Genomic DNA, 24,035 nt, shown 5'->3' on the forward strand with positions numbered 1-24,035 from the left:
ATATGTATTCTGCTTCACTCCATGGACATGCAAAAGAAGTCACTCCTGCATTCGTACAAAAATGCAAAGCTTAACTAAATGGTGAAGCATATATATATGAGACCTATATGTAACAATTTGAAAAGAAAATGTGAATGAACTTTATTGTATTTCATACAAGGAGCAATAAAATACAGACATTATTTGTAAAGTATCACTGCAGTTAACAATATATAGTTTGCAACTGATCACAGTAATTCACATGGATCACAGTATATCTGTGGTATAATATACGTGCATACTGAGTACAAGTGAGAGTACGAGTGAGTAAAAACAGAGCAGCCATTTGCAAAAAAAAAACTGTGTGGTGGCCTTCACACAAAAAAATTATAGTACATTAATAGAGGTGACACCACGTATATATCTGCTCTTCATCTGTGCATATTTCACCTGAGTACACAATAAGATTTGTTCAACAGTATATCACACAACTCTGTAAGGGTGTTTCTACAAACACATTGCTGATATGTAAAAACAGCCGTTCTGAAATAAAACAACGGTTCCTTTGGAGACATGCCACCAGCAGTGTCGACCACGAGGTTATGGGTGATACATGGTAATTAGTTGCTAAATAACAAAAATAAAATACATTTTATTTTTAGTTTGAATGGACTCATCGTAATCGGGAAATTGAAGCAAGCTCTCTGCACAACACATATAGACTTTAGAATCTGGAAAAAATGCAATTACCCACACAACTGCAGCACGATGAACTTTGGCTATCACAGCACACGAAACTGTACCCGAGGCTACAGTGAGCACAAAGACGCGCCCTTCGAGGGGGCGTTCTGCTCACATCACCCAACAGTGGGCAGCAATAGGGATTCGTGCAGTGTGCAGGTAGCCCGCTGCTGGGCGACGTAAGCAAAATGTTGCCTTGAGTTTCAGCAGCATCTCAGTTTCAGTTTCGCGTGCTCAGACAGCCTAAATTCATCATGCCACAGTTCTGCGGGTAATTGTATTTTTCCAGATCCAAAAGTTCACATGTCTTGTGCAGAGAGCTTGCTTTAATTTCCTGGTTACAATGAGTCTGCTGAAACTAAAAGTAAGATATATTAGATTGTTAATTAGCAACTAATTACCAGATATCACCCATCCACCCATGGTCGGCACCACTGACAGCATTGCTGTCTTCTAACGAGCCGTCCTTGTACTTCAGAACGGCTATTTTTAAATATTACGCAAATTCTTTGTAGAAACACCAGTATCTGTAGTATATAAGCGACTAGCTTTCACTCGGATAAGGCATTGGCAACACATGTACAAAAACTAAACGAGCTAAAGATACTACAGCCTGCCAGCAGATTCATAAAGGTTAAGCAAAGGCTGCCGGTATTCATGACAATGCAACAGTACTTCAGCCTGATAATTGTTCCACGCAACATTGTTTTACAATCCAAAACTTATAAAAGCCTTGTCAAACCTTATAAAAATTGGATACTCTGCTGCGTTTTGACTAGTATGTCAGGCCTCAGCTGCTAAGTTATACATAATAAACATAAAACATAGTTCATAAAAGGACAGTCAAACCACAAAAACGTTCACTTGTATTGGGTAGGTTACACAATGCAACACATGCGCAAAATATAAAATATTGACCAAGCAGCATGTTACGAAAAGTTGAGCACTGGCTGCCAGTGTTGATGTGCCCTATAAATGAATACAAACGTTAACAGTTGTAACATGCAGTACTTATAAGCTGGGACATTGTTCCCTGACTGGCAAATAGGTTTCATAAACAAACTATGTTAAGGAAAAGCAAGCAAGCTATAATCTTTGTATAAAACTGCTGACAATTGTTTCACACACATTAATGTTAAGGCAGACTTATTAGAACTAGACGTATTGTAATATTCTTTTCTGCACATAGCAACACCCAGCAACGTTTACGATAAGTACTTGCAGACTACAGTACACCCCGTTTGTTTTTTGCTGACCTACACTTGGGCACTATTACATTGTCTGTCAAGTCATCAGAACAAAAAAAGGTGCAGTTTATAGGTGGTTGGCACAAGCAGCGGAAGAAGTTACTGGATCATGCTATTATCGTGATCAAAAAGAAAATTATACATTAAAAATTGCACAAAACTATTGCTCAAGCTATTGCACAAAATTGTCAGGCTAGCATTCGTATGGTAACGTACATGAACCTCGGTGTCGCATTGCCTGCACAACTCTGTTCACAAACTTTGTAACAACCACTTGGCATTATTACATTCAAACGAAAAAACAATTGTTCCAGTACTGCACTGGTGTTGAAGTATTTAGGCCCATATACTATGTTCAATAAAAAAATGCACTCATGATTGCGATGACCCCTTCCTCCGCATTTTTGACAATGAACAGCCGCTCCTTGTCGACACAGAGGTGGAGAAACTCTGCCTGTTCCAGGTTGTGGCCAGAATACACCACACAGGGGGTGAGTGGAACCCTCTCGTCCTGCAATGACAACAAAGAAAGCTTACTGATCATGAAAGTATATTAATGCTTTTGTGTAAGCACAATATAAAGGGGTTGCTATGCTTGTCACGGAGCGGTATATTTTCGAGAGATTTCGAGTGGTTTTGACGCCAATTAACGGCCGCCAAAAAAAAAAAACGTTGTGTCCTCACTGTGTGGCGTATAATTTCGAGAAGGCGACAGGCCGATTACTGGCCGTCAAAAATGTCGTGGCCCCACGGAGTGGCATCTCGTTTCGAGACATCGACACGCCGATTAACGGACCTAGAGGTGTGTGTCCGTGTGGTGCATGCAGTGCCGGGGCTCGACCTTGGAGAGAGGGCAATCTACCATCCTTCGTCCATGTTGAAAGGGGCACGGCCAAGATTTTTGGGGGGAGTCATGAATTAATTAGGTGAACTCTGCATACCGGCAGTTCCCCTACATAGGGAACTAGACAAAGGAGAGGCTATTTAAGCGCACGTTTTGTTCCCAGCTAATTATTCTAGAAGCTGAACCTATGTGCTGCTGAGAAGCCATCAGGGGGCTAGTGCCGTCCAGTATCTCCTGGGCTGCCTGGCCACGTCGGAATTTCGAGGAACTAGTTGACGTACGAGACTACAAACCAACGTCTGCAATGAAGCTCACGGTAGATCGCCTTAAGTTAGCTTAGTTAGAGAAGACGTCAAATCTAGACTCCCGGGAAATCCAGCCCAGCAATTGCAGCCACCTCAGCAAGATCGGCCCGCCAGCATTCTTCCGGAAAGCTTCGCGCGCCGACTTCACGGTTTATGGTCTTGCTGCTGCCCGGCCACGCGTATGACATCGTTGTTTTCTTTTGAACATTATTTTAGTGAAATGCTGTTATGTGTTATTCTTGTATATTTGATCCGCGTCCTGTTTCATATGTGTATGTATTGTTAATTGCTCATCACATTTCTCCGTCATCATTGTGTTTCAGGGGCACTATAACGTAAAAAGTTTCCAAACTGTTTTGATTCCAATTTCTGCAATCAGCCTCCACGATTGGTCAAAACATTTTCAAGCCACTCCCAACTTCGCCTGTCTCTCACGTCACGTCACTAAAACTGCGACAGCTGCCCATCTGATATAACGTGTACACACTGATTATGCATGATTAAACGGCACAAATAAAAAATAATCATTCCTGATTCGACGCCTTTTCACCATTAGCCCTCTGCTATTATCCAATGTTTTCTGGATACGCCCACTTCGCCTATCTGTCACGCAACCTCACAAAACTGCGAAAACTCACCACGTCAAAGTGACGTGTATGCGAAAAAAAATGAATTATGCCGAATAAAATGGAAAATTTCTCTTAATAGCCACAGACTGCCCCATTCCGAAAGGAATAAAGATGGCTGCCCGCGGATCACTCAGGCTCTCGCTACTCGTACCTGCCGGTGAGCATGTAATTATTTTCGCATGATAAACATGTTTGTGTATGAGTAAAACGTTATCGAGCCTTTTCGCCATGCATACAACATCGCTCTGCCAACTCTTCCTTGCTGAGGATCCGTTTTAGCGGCATTCTTATTCTTCCATTGCACGTTGCCGCGATTTTCGACCAGCCACCGCAAGCTAAGGCGAAGCGGACCAATCGGAGAAGCTGGCACCACCCTCTTCATGCGGTTATCTATTTTCACTGTGCTGGCTCGGCCCCATCGAAACCCTCTCCACTAGAGCGTGCTCCTCTTGTCAGCTAATTAGATAAGAAAAACCGCTGAGTATAAGCAATGTTATTGGTTTTCAAAGCGAACAAAGGTGACCTCCTATAAACGAGGAGAGTGCTTGATTGAGTTGTTCAGACAACGCCGCGGGTCACCGCCCGATGCTTGCATCGGTGACATCAGGAGTTTGCAATCAAAACTGTTTGGATTCATTTTACGTTATAGCGCCCCAGGTGTGTTTGTATTGTGTCTTTTTTATTATTTTATTAATTGTGTATACTTATCTGGCGAAAAATATCTGTTTTTTTTTTCTTTACTCCCGACTCTGACTCTTTCACTCTGTTCGTTTGAGTACGGAAGACCAACCGGCTTGTATACCCCATCGATTGACTTCGCGCCGACGATGAACGGGTGACAGCTATGACACTTATGCAAGCAAGTATAATGTCATGCAGCCTTAAGTGCAAACAATGTAGGCTGTAGAGAAGCTTAACACAACCCAGCATTATTCGAATAACCTGTGTAATCCAAGCAAGGTCATTTTTGCAGCATAGATGCGCCTCACATCGAGTGCAAGAGCAGTTCAAAATTGTTCGTTTGTTCATCCTTACGCTTTGTATATTGACTTATGATTTAATTGCCGTTTTTTATTATTTATACATGTATTGTTGTTGTTCTTCCTAACATGTACAGCACTTATTAATCATTGTATCGCCCCCCCCCCTATGTAATACACTCTCTTTGAGGGCCTTTACCGGTAGAATGAATAAATAGCTGGTGAAATTAGGTAGCATGTCAGTTCACATTTTAAAAAAAACCATCTGGATCTTTATACAGTTGCCAAACTGTTTCTACGATTGAAGCCATTTGAGGAATAACAGCATTGTTTAGATCTGATTTCATTAACAAAAATGTGAAGGAACTTACGTCCTCATGTACAAATAGCGCTGGCACTGCTGGTTGTTCCTTCCCATTTGAAGCAATTGTCCTCAGAGTTGCAACAGCAAGGAGGTCTGTAAATAGATGACAATTCGTGTTAGCTTCAATGATCACACGGATATGTGCAATACAATTGCACAAAATTCTTGTTCTTTTTGTACTTGTAAAACCTCTGTTTACCTTTGATTCAACAATATCTTTGTTTTATAAAAGTGCTGAATATATGAATCACAAAGCAAGAGGTTATAATCGTCACACAGAAAATTTCGATCGCGATCGAGGGGACCGCACTACCTTGTAGTTCAAACATGGTAAATTCCTCGTTGGCGTAACCTATTCTCCGCGCACAGGCGCGGTATTTTGGACAGCCATTCCCGCGCCTGCGGGTCAGCCATGCCAGAAACTTTTCTCACACATTACGGCGCTCTACCTTCAAAATACCATCACTGATTTTCCCGGGGGAGCAGTTTAGGCATTTTCTTTGAGTTAATATGTTTTGAAAAGTCACGGAGAGCATACGGAATGACCAACCGGCTTGTATACCCCGTCAATTGACTTCGCGCCGACGATGAACGGGTGACAGCTGTGACACTTATGCAAGCAAGTATATTGTCATGCAGCCTTAACTGCAAACAATGTAGGCTGTAGAGAAGCTTAACACAACCCAGCATTATTCGAATACCCTGTGTAATCCAAGCAAGGTCATTTTTGCAGCATAGATGCTCCTCACATCGAGTGCAAGAGCAGTTCAAAATTGTTCGTTTGTTCATCCTTACGTTTGGTATATTGACTTATGATTTAATTGCTGTGTTTTTATTATTTATACATGTATTGATGTTGTTGTTCCTAATATATACATCACTTATTAATGATTGTATCGCCCCCCCCCCCCATGTAATACACTCCCTGTGAGGGCCTTTACCGGTAGCCTGAATAAATAAAAATGAATATATAGGTGGTGAAATTAGGTAGCATGTCAGTTCACATTTAAAAAAAAGCATCTGCACAGTTGCCAAACTGTTTCTACGATTGAAGCCATTTGAGGAATTACAGCATTGTTTAGATCCGGTTTCATTAACAAAAATGTGAAAGAACTTACGTCCTCATGTAAAAATAGCGCTGGCACTGCTGGTTGTTCCTTCCCATTTGAAGCAATTGTCCTCAGAGTTGCAACAGCAAGGAGGTCTGTAAACAGATGACAATTCGTGTTAGCTTCAATGGTCGCACGGACATATGCAATACAATTGCACAAAATTCTTGTTCTTTTTTACTTGTAAAACCTCTGTTTACCTTTGATTCAACAATATCTTTGTTTTATAAAAGTGCTGAATATAGCAATCACAAAGCCAGAGGTTATAATCGTCACACAGAAAATTTCGATCGCGATCGAGGGGACCGCACTACCATGTAGATCAAATGTGGTAAATTCCTCGTTGGCGTAACCTATTCTCCGCGCACAGGCGCGGTATTTCGGACAGCCATTCCCGCGCCTGCGGGTCAGCCATGCCAGATTATACCTTTCTCACGGCTTACAGCGCTCTACCTTCAAAATACTATCACTGATTTTCCTGGGGGAGCAGTTTAGGCATTTCTGTGAGTTAATATGTTTTGAAAAGTCACGGAGAGCATACGGAACGACCAACCGGCTTGTATACCCCGTCGATTGACTTCGCGCCGACAACGAACGGGTGACAGCTGTGACACTTATGCAAGCAAGTATAAGGTCATGCAGCCTTAACTGCAAACAATGTAGGCTGTAGAGAAGCTTAACACAACCCAGCATTATTCGAATAACCCGTGTAATCCAAGCAAGGTCATTTTTGCAGCATAGATGCTCCTCACATCGAGTGCAAGAGCAGTTCAAAATTGTTCGTTTGTTCATCCTTACGTTTTGTATATTGACTTATGATTTAATGGCTGTTTTTTTATTATTTATACATGTATTGTTGTTGTTCTTCCTAATATGTACAGCACTTATTAATGATTGTATCGCCCCCCCCCCCATGTAATACACTCCCTGTGAGGGCCTTTACCGGTAGCATGAATGAATAAAAATGAATAAATAGGTGGTGGAAATTAGGTAGCATGTTCACTTTAAAAAAAAGCATCTGGATCTTTATACACTTGCCAAACTGTTTCTACAATTGAAGCCATTTGAGGAATTACAGCACTGTTTAGATCCGATGTCATTAACAAAAATGTGAAGGAACATACGTCCTCATGTACAAATAGCGCTGGCAGTGCTGGTTGTTCCTTCCCATTTGAAGCAATTGTCCTCAGAGTTGCAACAGCAAGGAGGTCTGTAAACAGATGACAATTCGTGTTAGCTTCAATGATCACACGGATATGTGCAATACAATTGCACAAAATTTATGTTCTTTTTTACTTGTAAAACCTCTGTTTACCTTTGATTCAACAATATCTTTGTTTTATAAAAGTGCTGAATATAGCAATCACAAACCAAGAGGTTATAATCATCACACAGAAAATTTCGATCGCGATCGAGGGGACCGCACTACCATGTAGATAAAACGCGGTAAATTCCTCGTTGGCGTAACCTATTCTCCGCGCACAGGCGCGGTATTTCGGACAGCCATTCCCGCGCCTGCGGGTCAGCCATGCCAGATTATACATTTCTCACGCCTTACGGCGCTCTACCTTCAAAATACCATCACTGATTTTCCTGGGGGAGCAGTTTAGGCATTTTCTTTGAGTTAATATGTTTTGAAAAGTCACGGAGAGCATACGGAACGACCAACCGGCTTGTATACCCCGTCGATTGACTTCGCGCCAACGACGAACGGATGACAGCTGTGACACTTATGCAAGCAAGTATAATGTCATGCAGCCTTAACTGCAAACAATTTAGGCTGCAGAGAAGGTTAACACATACGAAAAGGCTGGCATGAGCGAAAATACTGCTCCAGGACAGTAGCCCCGGTCTCCACTACGGCCCCTACTGCTCCCCCGGGAAAATCGGTGATGTCATTTTGAAGGTAGAGGCGCGAGAAAGCTATATAATCCGGCATGACTGATACAGCACGAGCGCCGCAGTCGTGAGTATGTCCATCCGACGTAACGCGCCCGTGCGAGAATAGGTGACGCCAACGAATAATCTACCCCGAACGTAATCCTTTTTCCCATTCACGCGTGCTTTTTGCCGTAAGACGCCGTTTACTGGCATTTTCTAAACAATATTTCTGATTGCGACGCCGGCTTACCACATACAAACAAGATGACAACGGGCTTACCTCGTCAGCAAGTTACGAGCACGTAGACTGTTGAACATCCGTTGAGGGGGTAGCGCTGAGCCAACACGACTGAGCTCAGCGCTACCGTTGAGGGCAGGCTTTCCGTATCCAAGCATGCACATACGTGCACCTGAACACACGACTTCTTCGATGCCATTGCGTGCAGAGTTTTGTAGACGAAGTGAAACACATTCAGCACAAATATCCCCGCGCTATGACGGCACATCACGAGCACACACGCGCACGTCACACAGCGACAAATTCGGAACTTCGCCATTTTGAACATGCCGAGAGTCAACCAGCGTAACCATCCATCGCTTCTGTTCTTCGCTCCCGTTGCGTCAATCTCTGTTCCTTGGGGCCTTGCTCCACTCTTGAGTACAAATCAAGACATATTTACGGTGAACTAACAATCTGCACAACATAAAACGATAAAAACCGACTGACTACAGATTCGCAGCTGCATCAACCGCTTGTTAGATCCTTCGAGACCGGAGGCGCAGCGCACGGTGCCCCCTGGTGACGCGCTCTGTGAGCACGGAGAACAAATCAGATTCGGTTTCGTTTTCCAGTTTATGCTGTAGTTGCTGCAACTGTAAAATTATTGCTCGACAAATTATTTAACTCTGAAAGAGGATAACGCTTCCTCTTCGACAAGGTAGTGCAGTTTGTTCAAAGAGATAGAAAAAGCAAGGAGAGGAAAGGCAAGCAAGTCAACCAGACAAGCGTCCGATTTCCTACTGGGGATGGCAAACCCCAGTGCCCCTGTGTTGCAATGCAGTGCACTGCAGTCTATCTAGTGCAGTGCTAATTTGGGGTGGTTGGTGCATGTAATGAACGGGTAAATAATGAGTTGTGTCATAACTTTTAATCAATGTTAGAACGTATATTTTACGAGGACTGATATCCATAAAAATACTTTTTCATTAATAGTTTGATAGGGCATATTGTTATTTCAATATTGAAGCGAGACAATATGTGAAGTTTAGCCATTTGACAGAAATGCTGTCAGCGGCACCAGCCTCGCAAAATATACACCTGAATAGTGTCGCATAGTGCACTGGTGTTCCACATATATGCACCAAAAAGCTTTTCTCGAAAAATAGAAAGGAGAACGTCATGCAAGCACTTTTCGAAGGAATATCTTAAAAACTTGATTCGCTCACCAAGTTCGCACTTACTGGGTGCATTTTGCATACAGGCTCACTTGAATTTTGTAATTACCGCATGCTCTTTAAATTGAAAATGAAAGCTAGCCGATTGCAATAAGTACATATGGATTTTAATACTTTACGATAGATAACTTAACATGAATTGCCTTGAACACTGTATTACCGAATAAAGCGCCTTTATTATCACCAATGCTCTGGGCATGTTATATATAGCCTTTGTCGAAGACGCATGCGCACACATGTGTGTACGCATACATATTTGTGAGTCACTTACACCCGTCTTGAGCATAAAGAAACACCCTTGGTGCCAATCGGAGGGTGCAAAAGATGTACGCACCCTATATATAGGGTGTAGTATTGTAAAATAATGACAAAAGGGTGTGAAAGGGTGTAAGCAAGGGTGTTAAAATCAACATACACCCTTTTTACACCCTTTTGGGTGTAAAAACTTTTACTGTGTACAGCGCTGGCACAAAGTCATGATGCGCTCGAAAGTGCTCCCATTCTTGTCGAACGGCTGCCCACAGCTCGTCCCCAGTCGTCGGGCGGACAGGTTTTCGCACCATGGCTGCTTTGATGCACCCCCATATATTTTCGCAGATGTTCATGTAAGCACCTTTGCCCGGCCAGGAAAGCATGCTGATTCTGCGATTTTCTATATGTTCCTTGACAACTTTTGCCATGTGAACCGGCGCCAGGTCGTGTTGAAACCTAAAGCGGGCATCGGGTAAGACGCTGTGGGCGTAGGGCAGCAACACATTGTCCAAAATTTCTGTGCAGTATCGCTGCGATGTAAGGGGACCTTCTATGCGATGCAGAGGCCCGAGACCATGTCTTGACACCGCGCCCCACACGTTCACGCAGTTTCGGCCACTCGCGGCGACTCTCTGCACATTGGCTGGCTCGTAACTGCATAGAAATCGTATTTTGGCCATCCTTCGCAAAATCAAACGTGCATTAAGAAAAGTTTCTTACCGTGTGCCTCTGGTTCGCCAAACTCGCATCCGTTAGTCTTGGCGAGTTGTAAAAGTCGACTCATCCGAGAAGATCGGACTCATCCCGGTTGGCTACCCTACACTTGGGGATGGGGAAAGGGGAGGAATAGATGAGGCGTGTGCTTCGGCAAACTGGAGACGTGCCTTCTTGTTCGAAACAGTGACGACTGGCTTTCGTGCAGCTACAGAATTTCGCGGTCCAGCACTTCGGAGGCGTCGCCGTACCGTAGCAAGGGAAGCGTCCACATCTAGCTGCTCCCGCACTTGCCTCGCGGCCTGGAACGGGTTCTCGACGACTGCAGCTACCATAATAGCGTCTTCATCCCCCGTCGTTGCCTTTGGTCGACGCTTGTGTGGGGCATCACAGAGTCGGCGTTCCTTGCTGAATGCCTGAATAATCCTGTTGACGGTCTTTAGCGGCCTGTGCACGAGAGCACCGATGGAGCGCTGTGAATATCCCTTGAGCGAATATTGTACGATTTTCCACCTCTCTTCTTCTGGAACGCGGGCCATGCTGAAATTCAGTTGCTGCTCTGACAGATGCGGTAATGTGCAAAAATATGTATACGCTCCTCAAAGACGGAAGCTGCTTTTTAAATACGCCCACAAGTGTCATGAGCATGCGTGGCCTGGCTACAGATCAACAATGATCTTGAGAACGCCCACAAAACATTACATATATTTTCAAGTTTATTAATGCATAGTGGGGAGCGTAATGAGAAGTTCAACATCGTCACCAATCCCGAACCGTACGGCTACCTTATTTCGGTACGCGCGCAGCAGACGACACGCACTTGCTTGCGTGAAGCAATGCGCGCGGCGGGAGAATTTGCGCACGCTGGACACACTGCGCATGAGCAATGCTTCTCGTTGCCACCGCTGAACCGCGCTGTGAGCTCAGAAGGCCACGGATTCCCGTGTTCACCCTCAAAAAGATTGCGACTGTACCTCGCGCAGGTGCAGCGACTTTTCATGCCTGCCTCTACTATACTTTTTGAGCCGTTGTAGATCGCCACCTGCTGGAACGTGAACATATAACCGTCCCTTCTCCCCCGCTCCTCCTCTCCCATGCGATTTTACACTATTTACCTACGCTCAACAATGCGTTAGCTCCACCTTTTTATTCTGCATTAGAATTAATATGAATTTCTCAGCTATCTTTAAACCTGCCCCGCTGATACTGATTACAAAGAAGTCATGTGTGCATGTCCTCATTAAACGTGTACGTGTTATTAAGGTAGGTACGTTACTTGTGATTATTAGCGATTTGTCCTGTAGCCTCCGTTTTTAAAGACGATAGTCTTTCTTCGGGTAACTTAAACGCTGAAAATTTGGTCTGTCTGTCTGTCTGTCTGTCTGTCACCCGATTTAGCCACCCGGCCAAAGTTGGACCACTTGCTTACCGCCCACACTACTTAAACTGGTACGGCTGTTCATACTTGTGAACTTTATCGATCACAAAGTAAATATTACGCATATCTGAGGCGCAACATCACTAGGTAAGTATTAGGAGGTGTGTTCCTTTGATAGAAAATACATAGATACGTAACTCTAAAGACCCTAGTTGCTTAAGCTGCGCTGAAAATGCCATGCTATGCGCGCCTACGAACGACGTTCCCCGACTGCGCGCCGACGAGCGTCCTCTGCCATGGAGGAAGGAAACCCTCCGCACAAGCTCATGTTTCCCGATGTATTGCCAGATGGCGTCCATGTCTCACGCAGCGCCTCCTCAATTTTATCAATGCCAGCCAGATGCGGCCGATTCAACATAAAGGAAGCGCTGTCTGAGGCAGGGCAAAACATAAATGGCCGCTTGTTGAAATAATGCGATAAAAGGAAATCTGTTCAAACAAACCTCCATTGCATTTATCATGCCAGGACGGAAATGGTACGAGAACAGCATCACGGGTGGCCGCGGATCAGACCAGCACTCATGTAGTACGGCCGGCAGAAGACTCGTCTTTCGACGACATTTGCAGCGAAGCACGCAGATACGCGGCAATTTTTTTTCTTCCGTATTCTAGCGCTACATCTGTCCCGTCAGTGTATTTAGATGTTATGAAACTGAATGCGATGCACGGACTTTTATTTTATTGCCAATCGTATGGAACATGTAACCATTCGCAATGTTCATGCTGATTCACCGCAGTAATCAGACCTGTAACATAACGATTTAGTGCTCTTTATTGAAAAAGCAGAATAATCAGCGAGCGTATTTTGGCCAACATGCTACTCTGTAGGGAATGGGACGAATGAAATGGTGGGCATTAAAAAAAAGGTGGGCAGAAGAAGTGTCACAAAAGGTTCGTATTTACGAACTACACCGTTGACAAGTACGTGCTGCTCGTAGTTGCTATTTCCTGTGAGACATCTAAAGTGACGCAACCAAACGGGAAACACAAAAGGAACCAATGATAGCAACATGGACGACACTGCCTAGCACGAGGCTTCCAAATTCCGTGTTCACTACTTCTAGTCCTAAATGTCATAGCGGGCTTGTGCGTTTTAGCAGTGATGAACACATTCAGCGCACAACCTTTCGAATTATTTATGTACTTTGCAATTCTTGTCCAGTCTAACTTCTTACCTTATGTTGTAACTTCTTATCATCAAATCTTACCTCTTAGTATAGAATTCATTGTGATTCGCTGCCTTAGAAAAATTTGATTCTGGGGTTTCGGCGATCTATTTACGTGGCACGCTGTTGTTGGGGTATCAAGGTGTGCTGGAGGGGGTACGTGCCTTCCAAGATTGTTCTAACATAGGCAGTGCACATTACGCGAGGTGGTAACATTTAGTGCATTACACGTGATACTGGTTAATTAAAAACATAAGGAAAAATACATTTGTGCAAGCAAACAGTATACACAGTAGTAGACTAAACAGTACAGTAGTAAAAGTAGTACAACATCATCAGCCAATAGTCGTAGCAATTGAGTGGTGTACAAGTAAATGAAACAGTTGTGACATTTGCTTTTACGGCACAGCAATCAAAGCAAGGTACACAATACTGCGCTCGTAGTTATACAATGTTAAATAGCTGTCATTACAGCTGTACTAAGTCGTACATGATTATTACATTTTAACATCAAAATTAAATCATCGAATACAAAGATCAAAATTTCAGTTGAGAGTACGGTTTTTTTAAATTGTGGGAGCAAAGGAACTTAATTATTCGTGAGCGTTTTAGGAACCATTTCTCTCTTTCTCGATGTATTGTGTGTTCTGGTGGGACGATTTGAAATTCAAAAACACGTAATTGATTTTCGTGTGTGGGCCGTAGCAAATGAACAGTAAACGCTTGATTGACTCTAAGAAGTTGGTTTTCGTTATGTAACCGATGTGTTGGTATGTCTTACTGTCGACCGTATTATCCTTCAATGGCACGCAGCGCTTTGTTTGTAGCGCGCTAGGGAGCGCCACTGTTGTGGCTCGCGAACCGAACGATACCCGTGATTTTCTACGATTGCCACAGAATATCCCTTGAAGGCAGATTATAAATTCTCGCAAGAGATAACAGTAATCAGATATTTGCCGCACATGTAGCGACCGAAACGCCAATTACAAAATAAGTGTCATCTGTAATGCAGGATAGGAGTAATGCAGTTGCCTCTCATGCACGTCAGCCGTCGCGCCGCTAAAGACAGCCCACGTATGACGAATCGGCTGATATGTGTAGCCGAATATACTACTGCTACAAAGTGTGCTGGTTAACGACTCTACACTGTACGGAAATTCGCAGTGCAACAACCGGCGCCATCTAGATATCCTCACTGCAATAAATCTGCTCCTTCAAGCACACCATTCCTTCTTAAAGCGATTAGAATTCTAGAAGCGCTCGGCTATTCGCTTACATTGGAAATCATCGTATATGCTTTATGCACAGTGCTTTACCACGTAAGGCTTGTTTAGAATGCGGCTCACAACGTGTTTCATCCGCAAAGATGGCTTCACAAAAAAAAGAAAAAAGAACGACAGCATTGGCGCGTTGATACGTCACACATCCGTATCGCATAAGAAACAGTGTCTAGAAAAGAAACCTAAACGCACCACTAGCCACTATTGCATCAGTTGACCGATGAGTTATTTTACGTAATGTCCCGTATTGCTGCTCCATCGCGTGATTATTTTAGTTTCTTATAGACACTGCACTAGGGCTTAAGAAATGATAGGGCAGGAGAATAGACAGGCAAGGACAGTAGGGTATTATCGGACTCATCGTAAGTGGGCACATCGATGCTGACGTATTTCTAAACATCTGAATATAAACATTGCCACATTACACGCACACAAGCCTCCACGCCTTGTCTATGGCCTGTCGCGAAGAGTAGAAAGAAGCGTGTCGTCTTTTTTTTTAAACAACTGTACCCAAACATTCGCTACATTCTTGCGGCTATGACAGTCATAACTTCAATCAAAGCGGATGCTGGTTCAACGGCTTAAAGGAGTCATGCAACCATACTTTCGCCATTTAATTCATTATACTTACGCGTTCTCACTAAGTTGGGAAAATTAAATGTTTATCTTTGTTTTTTGTAACATCGCAGATGATTCATGCAGCAGTCTGTCAACAGTAAACGTTGGAGAAGTGAAGCGCGTTCTACGTGACCAATGTGCTCGGTATGGGCTTGGTTTAGTTATCGCATGTTCGTCTCAGTGGTCAGCCCCAGATAGTTCCGGCAGGCGTTGTCTGGTTTGTGCTACTATTATTTCTCAGTTAATTGGCAAACAATTGCACGCACAATTCAACGGTGATTCCTTTGCTGCACCGTTGCGTAACATGGCGTCCCGAGTAGATTGAAGTTTGGAGCACAGAGAGGCCCGACACAGCGCGCACGTGGTATGGCAATGTTGCCGAGCGGATGGCCCAGTGTTGGCGCCGCACTTCCTGACATCACACAAGCCACGCCAAAATAGCGGTCGCTGTTGGTGGGACGGACACAGAGACATGGATTTCTAAATGAAATTCGTGGTGAAAAATGTGCATAATAGCCATGTTATATTGTGCGTATAGAGATATTGGCGCCTCAACGCCAGGATACCGAATACTAAGAAAACTATGTCATGGCTCTTTTATGTTTTTAGGAAGCACGTAGGCAGGATGTGTATTTAGTTGGAGCACCTAACACGTGCTTATGCTGTGTGCTTCAAAGCACTTTTCAAAATTGAGTTCTCCAAGTCCTTCGAAGCACTGCAGTAAATCCAGGGCGTCGATACTGCAAAACTGCGCAAAACGAAGGCTACGGCTAATAACAGGCGATGCGACGGACAGCAGTCTCCTTACTGTAATTCGATTTTTTTTGCTGGCGTTCTCGACTTAAGGTTTCTTTTTTTTTTTTACTTGACCTTGTGTTGATTCTTTCGAGAATAAGAATAAACTGTATGCCCTGGCCTGGGCACCTTCCTACACATTGTGGCAGCGTTGAATATAAGCCAGAATTTGAGTTGTGTGCTGCCGTACGCAAACCCAAATCAGCGCACTCATATGTTAGATTGAGCAGTAGAAACAGCAGGTGCAACCGTATCGGCGTTAGTGGGCTATCTCTATCAGTAAAGGTGCTACAATTTGTGCTAGTTGCCGCGTGTGATATATAGATTGTGCGCGACATGTGACGTAATCTTGTCGGCGTTAGGGTTCTGTGTATAGTCTAGTTCCTATATTTATACGTGTGTATGACCTAAAGTTATTGTAGTCCGTAGTCCATTCTTTTTCTTTCATCCTCCTATTCGTACTTTTCAGATACGCTCATGCCGCCTCGCGGATTTTCTCCGAAGCCGCACAGTGGCGATGGCAACGGGGACAAATAATCGACGGTTCAAAAATAGCCGTATTTTCAACGTGCCACAGTGGACGACTCGAATAGTAGTTGTTAAAATGGGCTGGCACGCCATTTTCCATGGATAACAAAGAAACGACGGTTGTGAGCGATAATTAGGCAGATTGAGAAAGATAACCGAGAGCGAATGACAGTGTGCAGTGAGCATTTCAAGATAAAAACTTTTTTGTCACTTTGCTTAGAGCTTTTAGTGTTGCACTGTTTTTTTTTTGCTGTCATCGTATTATATTGTTGAAAATATGAATAAACGTCCGCGAATGAGGCTGATGAAGAACGCTAATATTGCGTAATATTAAACTAAAATGCATAATTAAGCTAGGGAAATTTTGTTAAACAACTTGATTGTAATAATCTGGTTATAAAGTGCTGCCTCTTTGGATCATCGCATATACCACGGTAAAATACTAATCGCATATATGGCGGCAGAGACCGACTCTCTAGTTACATTACGTTTTATCAATATTACTAAACATGTTTAGTAACGCAACAGGTGCATGAACAAGAAGGAGTGCACTGGGGTATCGTCCATAATATTCTTCTTTCATTAGTTGTGCACCGATTCAGGTAAAACACGCTGTGGCTCCGGTAATGTCAGTGCCAAAAGACCTCATCCACTTCAACGTTTTCAAGCCTTCAGAAGAAAACTGTATAAGCGCACATGGTACTCTTATTGACCCTTGATTATGGCAATCACGCTACACAACCATGTGCAGATACATCAAAAACGCAAACACATGCATTGGTAGGTCAGCACAATCCCATTCGACGAAATGGCACTGCGGTTGTAGGCTTCCGTGCATACACTTAATTGGTCGGCGCGGTAGCTCATTTACGTGTGCGCATCCTACCGATGTGAAGTATCCCGAACTCGAATATAGAGAGGATTCGGGTCTAACGCATCTACATGTTTCAGGCATCACACCATCTGCCAGGCGTCCGCAATACATCAGTCCGTTGTGAGAATACTTGAGGCCCTATATTTTAGCATTCTGGGTGTCATGTATTTTAACGTTAACAATTTTTCTTTAAAGTTCGCTCTAGAATATCATACAAACCTACTAATTCAGCTATATTTCTTGAGAAGGCCGACATTACCCACACTGAAAAGTAAAGTGCCTGTTCGAAAAATTTACAAAATTGCACCGGTGAAGTTTTTAAACAATTAATTTAGAACCACATATTGCAAGACACAAATTGAAGCCAGGGACTTCACAAACCGAATGCACTTTCAAATAGCACCAGTTAGCAGTAAAAATGTGCTGTCCCACTTAGTTTACCAAAAGGCCTTCTTATGCATTGAAGCTCACAAATTACAAAAAAAAATTACACCATCTTCCCGCAGGGGAACCCTGAGTAGTATGCCAAGCAGCTATGGGGTCGACTCAAGGTAGTCTTATCAGCTGTATAAACTTGGACATGCAGCAGCACCAGCAACGCGCACAATTTTTGTCGACGCCGTCGGCGTTTTGCCCGCGTTCGCACCCAACGCGCGCTGCGTTGTTGATTGTTGCCGGTGCCTCTGGCGCGCCTACCGTCGTGCCTCTAACCTAAGCTGCTTCGCATTATCGCGTGCGGAGCCGCAGGTGTTGCCATTCGTTGCGCAATCCGGAGAGGAGAGGAGCGTCGGAGAGGAGAGGAGGAATACCGAGAGGAGAGGAGAGGAAGGGGAGGAGGATGCGCATGCGCAGTAGGGGTGTGGACGCCGCACGGCGGATGGAGGGAGCTAGGGAGTGACATAGCCCCGACCGTAAGCTGCTTCGCATCTAAAATACATCCTTTTGCGATCTTTAGGAACACATATCACGAAAATGATGCCATCCTCAGGATTCCATTTCAAGTGGATATGCCTTCCGTAGTAATCGGCTGCAATTTGTAAACAGTAGCATTTGTCGTAAATAATATTTAGTTTGAATGCTATTCAGCAAAACATTGATCATTATTGAAAAATGAACCTTCATTTCTCTTGCAAGTAATGCCCACCTCTGAGGGTAACTGATCTCAAGGTGTGGAATTGTGCTACATCCCACGGTCAACTTAAGAAATTCTGTAAACCGTAAAAAAAAAGCCATCCCAGAAATTCACGCAAGCTGGCAGCACAGGTGAAGAAGATTGGCCTGCGCTAAGCACACGGTGGAAGGGGCAATAAGAGGGGAAGCTGGGCTTTTGCTTAAGAAGAAAGACAAAATCGAGAAATTCACGGTCTTCATTAATATATTTTATTTGCAGCTAAATCTAGGACGCTCAAATAACCAGGCCAAAGCGTGCAACATGTCGTCATGAAAGGGCAACACACTTTTCATTAAACGAAATGTGACCTTTTTTAAGTTTTCGCCCAATCCAGTGCTTGTAAACAATGTATACTCAGTATTTTTCTTAAACGAACCTGAAATAGCACGAGCAATGTAAACTTTCTCTGTGCTTTAACTGGAGTGGAACATACAAGAGTAAGGAGAGTCGGATCTAGCGAAACTCTGCCGATGGGAATATGACTTTTACGGAAAGTCAATAGCTATTCAACAATGCTTGATTAAAGCGATACATCAAACCGCTATAAGGAGAGCGAATTAGATGTGTTTAAGTGTTCTTTTTGAACCAGCCAAATTGGCATGACGTTTCCTGCGTCTCCAGTCCCTTGGCAGCTTGCGAAATTCCTGTCTGACCTATGCGCCCTACCCGGTCCGCGATATTGATGATTGGGTGACATAATACATCATGAACATAAGGGTGAGTGTTAGAGGAAAGCACAGTTAGTATCTCGACGTGCCGGGACTCCTAAAGCGAGAAAACCAAGAAGTCAGAAAGGCGAACTGACGTTCGTTTGTTTCGGAATCAATTGGGCTTTATTTTAATATCTTAAGTAAAGTAAGACAAACAGTCAGAATAATATTGTGTGCTGTCAACACGTTTTAAGGACCTCGTGAGCTTCCAGGAGCGCAGTAGCCACTGAGTCACAATTGGATCTCCCTTTCTGCGAATTGGCTAGACTACAGTGTCACGTGTCGAAAACACCTGTCACTGCAAAGAAGTTCAACTGAAACCAGGATAGGACAAATAAGCTGTTAATTTCTGCAAAGTATCGCTATTCTCCAACGCGCCGTAGTTGCAAGCTCGGCCATGAAGGCTAGAAAAAGTATTCGATGCAGCTGCGTGAAAAATTAATTGCCCGTTTGATCAATGAAAAAGTGACTAAATCAACACCAGCAATAATAAATGCGTACATTCGACCTTTGACGTCATTTCTGTGGCACCGTGCAATGCTTACAACGCCCATTCTCTGCAACCTCCGCCTTCATCACTTCTTAGTACGGACGGTTCCCGCCCCCGGAAGGCGAGTGCTTGTTTCGATGTATTTATTTATTTATTTATCTATTTATTTACCAACTGTCAAGGCCCGCGGGCATCACAGAGAGGAGTGATGAGCACATATGAAGTCATTGGCAATCTTTTTGAAATTAATGGTGTCACAGATGGCAGCGATGGAGGCGGGAAGGTGGTTCCAGTCGTCGGCAGTGCGTGGTATAAATGACTAAAAGTAACAGCTGGATTTGCACGGTGGTATCCCCTCATTCATTTGGTGATCGATGCCAGGTGAGATATAGAATGGGTGAAGGAACAACTCATCTTTAAGAACAGGATTAGTGTATTAGATCGTATGAAAGAGGCACAAGCGCATAAACTTACGACGTATTGCCAGGTCTGGCAAACCAAGCGTCAGTTTCATTGATGATGCGCTTGGGCGACGCGCATAATTTGATAAAATGAAACGAGCGGCCCTGCTGATTCTAGAAGATTTGTTTGATTAGCTTAACCAGGGTCCCAAATGTAGTAGGCATATTCGAGCATTCGGCTTTTATAAAGTTGTGATTTAAGCGTGAACAGTCGCACAGGAAAAAATACGACGTATGAAACCGAGCAAGCGGGTAGCGTTATTAAATATCTATTGAAGATGCACGTTCCACGAGAGATTACTAGTGATATGTTTACCGAGTTATTTGTAACTTGCTACAGGGGCTAATTGTGTGTTATTGAGGGTATAGTTCAAAGAAACGGGGAAAGACGAAGTCCGTGAGACACGCATACGGTTACACTTATTAGTATTCAGGGTCATTAAAGAATCGGAACACCAAGAAGATATGGCTGTAAAGTCAGATTGCAGGGCAGCATGATCAGAGGCGTTAGTGATGACGCGGTAAACTAAGCAGTCATCGGCGAAAAGTTTTATAGAAGAAGTAACAAACATGGGAAGGTCGATAATAAAGATTAGAAAGAGTAGTGGACGCAGAACAGACCCCTGAGGTACCCCAGATTGTACAAAAGCAATGGAAGAGTCATGACCGTTAGCAGATACATATTAGAAGCGATTTGAAAGGAAGTATTCAATCCAGCGCAATATATTAGTATCGGGATTAAGTTTACGCTACTTATGGAAAAGCAATTTGTGGGGCATTGAGTCGAAAGCCTTCGCGAAGTCCAAGAATATACAATCTATTGTTAGTCCGTTGTCTACCAGCACTAAATAAATCATTAGTAAAAACCAAGAGCTGGGTGTCACATGAAAAATATTTTTTTAAACCATGCTGACAGTTAGTAAAAAACGAGTTGGATTCCAGAAAAGCGATAAGATGCGAGTAAATGACATTCTCCATGAGCTTACAGGGTACGCTGGTTAATGATATGGGCCTATAATTAAACAGAGAGCCATTGGGGCCTAATTTGTACCAATCCTTTCCAATCATTAGGCAAGATTAATGATTCTAGTGACTGAGCAAAAATGTGCGATAGTATTAAAAAAGAATGTCACCGCGTTTTTAGGAATTCAGAACTGGTTTTGGCACGTAAAACACCAGAAAGCAGAAGACATTATGGAATTGATATGATCAATTCCTATACAAGAAGATATTTTTAGCTTTGTAATCAAACTAGCAATACCAACAGCATCAAAAGAGACAGGGTTCGTGGGAATGTTCTCAGCAAATGAGATTTCAGGATAAACATGGGGCGATGTAGCAGAAAAAAGTGACATGAATACATTGTTTAATGCTTCGCAGCAGTCATGGGGGAGAGGGGTATAGAAACACGATTTTCATCACACAATTCAATCGAAGATGACTTTTTGCCACTGACTATACTGCAGAAATTCTGTGGGTTATCACGAAGTATTGAAGGCAGAGTAACTTGATAAAATTCGCTCTTACGAAGTGCGACGGCTCGCTTGTATTCGTATAGCCAGCAGTGACATAGGCGTGCCAACGCTCTGCAGTATTGACTGTCTTGTTGCGCCGAAAAAGTCTTCTCTTTATTTAGCAGATGTTTACGACGTGCATTGAACCATGGTGCGTGCGAGTTAAAAGTGACACGCATAACTGTAATGAAGCGTTCTGCAAGGAACATGCGCGCTCCTAGTGGTTGCCAGGCATCCTAAGATCTGGTGGAACGAAGCAAGGTAGGTGTGGATATTCGCATTGTCATTCACACGTTTATAGAAATAAGGAAATTTGAACGAACGGCAAACAACTCTACTTTCTGTTTACTTGTTTTTTATTTCTCTTTTGTGAATTTTAAATCGGGCGAACCGCGGGCAGTGGTTGACTTCGTCCGTCGAGCTTGCCTCCGCTCGGCGCTCACCCTTGCCCCGCGTTCAGCGATAATAAGTTGGATCGTGCTCGGTCATCTGCTTCGATTGTTGTGCCAAGTATGAAGATGGGAAAGATATGACAGAGAAACTTGATCAGCCGTGCAAGGAACAGAAGACGCAGGAAACCAGGACAACCAATGATAAGACGAACAAGGCTAAATCGCCGCATCACATGTCTTGTGCGGCTCTGAGGCGTTCTAAAACCGTGATTTACACTTCTGCGAAGTTTTTTCAGGTTTTCTAATGACAACAGGTAAGCACAAAGACTTCAGTCTATTTTCTGAGCAGGTATATATTTGTGTTCCTTTCTGAATAAAGAATTCAGTCGTAGAGAAAGGAATTCAACAAGAGCGGACACTCCGGCCCATAGAGCCCAGCGGCCGAATTGACGGCAGCGCGCCAGGCGGTCGGCATCAATCACTTCCGTTTTCGGTTTTGGGCGCGCGCATTTTGAACGCTAGCTACCACGCGGTCTCCGCCCCCCCCCCCCCCCTCCATTTTCTTTTTTACCCGACCACGCACGGTCTTTGTGCGGAATCGGTTTCTTATTTGGTAAAAATGATTGCGAACGACATTGTGCAGTCCCATGGAATCTGTGCCACGTGCAATTTCACAAATTAGACGCAAGACTCCCTGTGAAATGAGGAAATACTTATTTCGCTCTATATAAAAGTTCGTTCCGCGCTTTTTGTGCGTTCATCCAACGTTGTGACCCCAGGTAAGCAGTAGTTCCCGTATGAAGCTCCACCGAACGGCATCAGCTGAAAAAAGTAAATTATAAGCATATTACATTTACAAGTATGTAACAGCATGTTACAAGCATGTGTCATTTGGTATTTAGATATAGGAATACTGCGTGTAGAGGCGAAACGTGCGAAAGCGGTGAAAGGGCGGCATTACAAACAAAAGCAATTCGCTTTTACATACATGGCATAGAAAATGCCTGAATCACCTTAAACAATATCATAAAATATGAAAACATCTGATTTCCAAGTATTCCCCAATTTCCGGGCATTATTTCCTGCACTTCAGCAGCACAAATACACGGGCGACATCGTGTTTCCAAAACTTGGCCTCGGGCGACGCGACGGTACGCTACATACAGAGACGGACGCAACAGAGGCTCCCAGCCGGACCATGCTAGACGTTCGCAGAATGCCTTCTACTCGCACTCAAGACAAATGCGTGGCTGCAGAGCCTGTTTCCAGTTCTTTACAAGACGGAATTTTCGAATTACAAGTTTCTGATATGTTTCTCGGCGTTATCTCTCGCGCATTCTGACGGCGCCAGCAACGCACTCCCATGTTTTCACTCTTTGCAATCGCCCATCGCATTTTCGACAGGTGCGAGTACCGTCAGAAGGTATATGTTGTTGGGGGGGCCACAAAAAACGTCACAAACTTGTCCCTCTAAGATTCATTACACGGCCAACTAACTTTGTCACCACGGCCGAGCTGCTGCGCCACAGCGCGCTGTGCGGCCAGCGTGCCTCAAAAGTTAGTACCCCAAAAAGTAAAGAAATTACTTTTGAGTAATGTCTGGCATCAAAGAAAGCGGCACGAACTTTTCCTAGCAAGATACGCTAGGCTACGCACCACGGCCGAGTTGGTTCTCGCTAACTGCGTCACAGCACCCTGTGCGGCCAGTGTGCCTCAACAGAACCGAATTAAGTTACAATAATCCCCTCGAAAGCGTCGGAAACATGTCCCAGTACGGTTCACTAACTCAAATAAACTGCGCCAGGACGACCAAACTGTTTTTCGCTAACTGCGTCTTAAGTCTCGGTCCCGTGCCGTAAGCCTAATTGCGTCGTAGACTGTGAAACAAAATTTCTCACCTTGCCGTAGTCCAATAGTGCAGTGGTGTCTTGCCCCAATGCAGAAGGAACGCAAGAATACGCCGGGAGCCCAAGATACCAGGCTATATTAAACAAAGAGAGAGAGAGATACGGGTTGCTGCGGGCGAGCGCTCAAACGCGCGCGCGCGCAGCCGCCCTCGCTCTCGCCTCGGGGGGTTAGTGCCTGGCGGATGACGCAT

General features: G+C 44.0%; 1 long non-coding RNA gene across 1 annotated transcript; it reads right to left on the bottom strand.

Annotated features, from left to right (window-relative positions):
- Positions 1-1,434: 1,434 nt before the first annotated feature.
- On the bottom strand, positions 1,435-8,866 carry LOC125943770 (uncharacterized). The gene is made up of 5 exons (XR_007465883.1): positions 8,360-8,866; positions 7,323-7,408; positions 6,208-6,293; positions 5,097-5,182; positions 1,435-2,478 (listed from the first exon to the last, which is right to left on the bottom strand). It is a non-coding gene; the product is annotated as an uncharacterized LOC125943770 (long non-coding RNA).
- Between the last annotated feature and the right edge of the window lie 15,169 nt (positions 8,867-24,035).

This window comes from Dermacentor silvarum, chromosome 3 (assembly GCF_013339745.2).
Source record: "Dermacentor silvarum isolate Dsil-2018 chromosome 3, BIME_Dsil_1.4, whole genome shotgun sequence".
In the NCBI taxonomy this organism is placed as follows: domain Eukaryota; kingdom Metazoa; phylum Arthropoda; class Arachnida; order Ixodida; family Ixodidae; genus Dermacentor; species Dermacentor silvarum.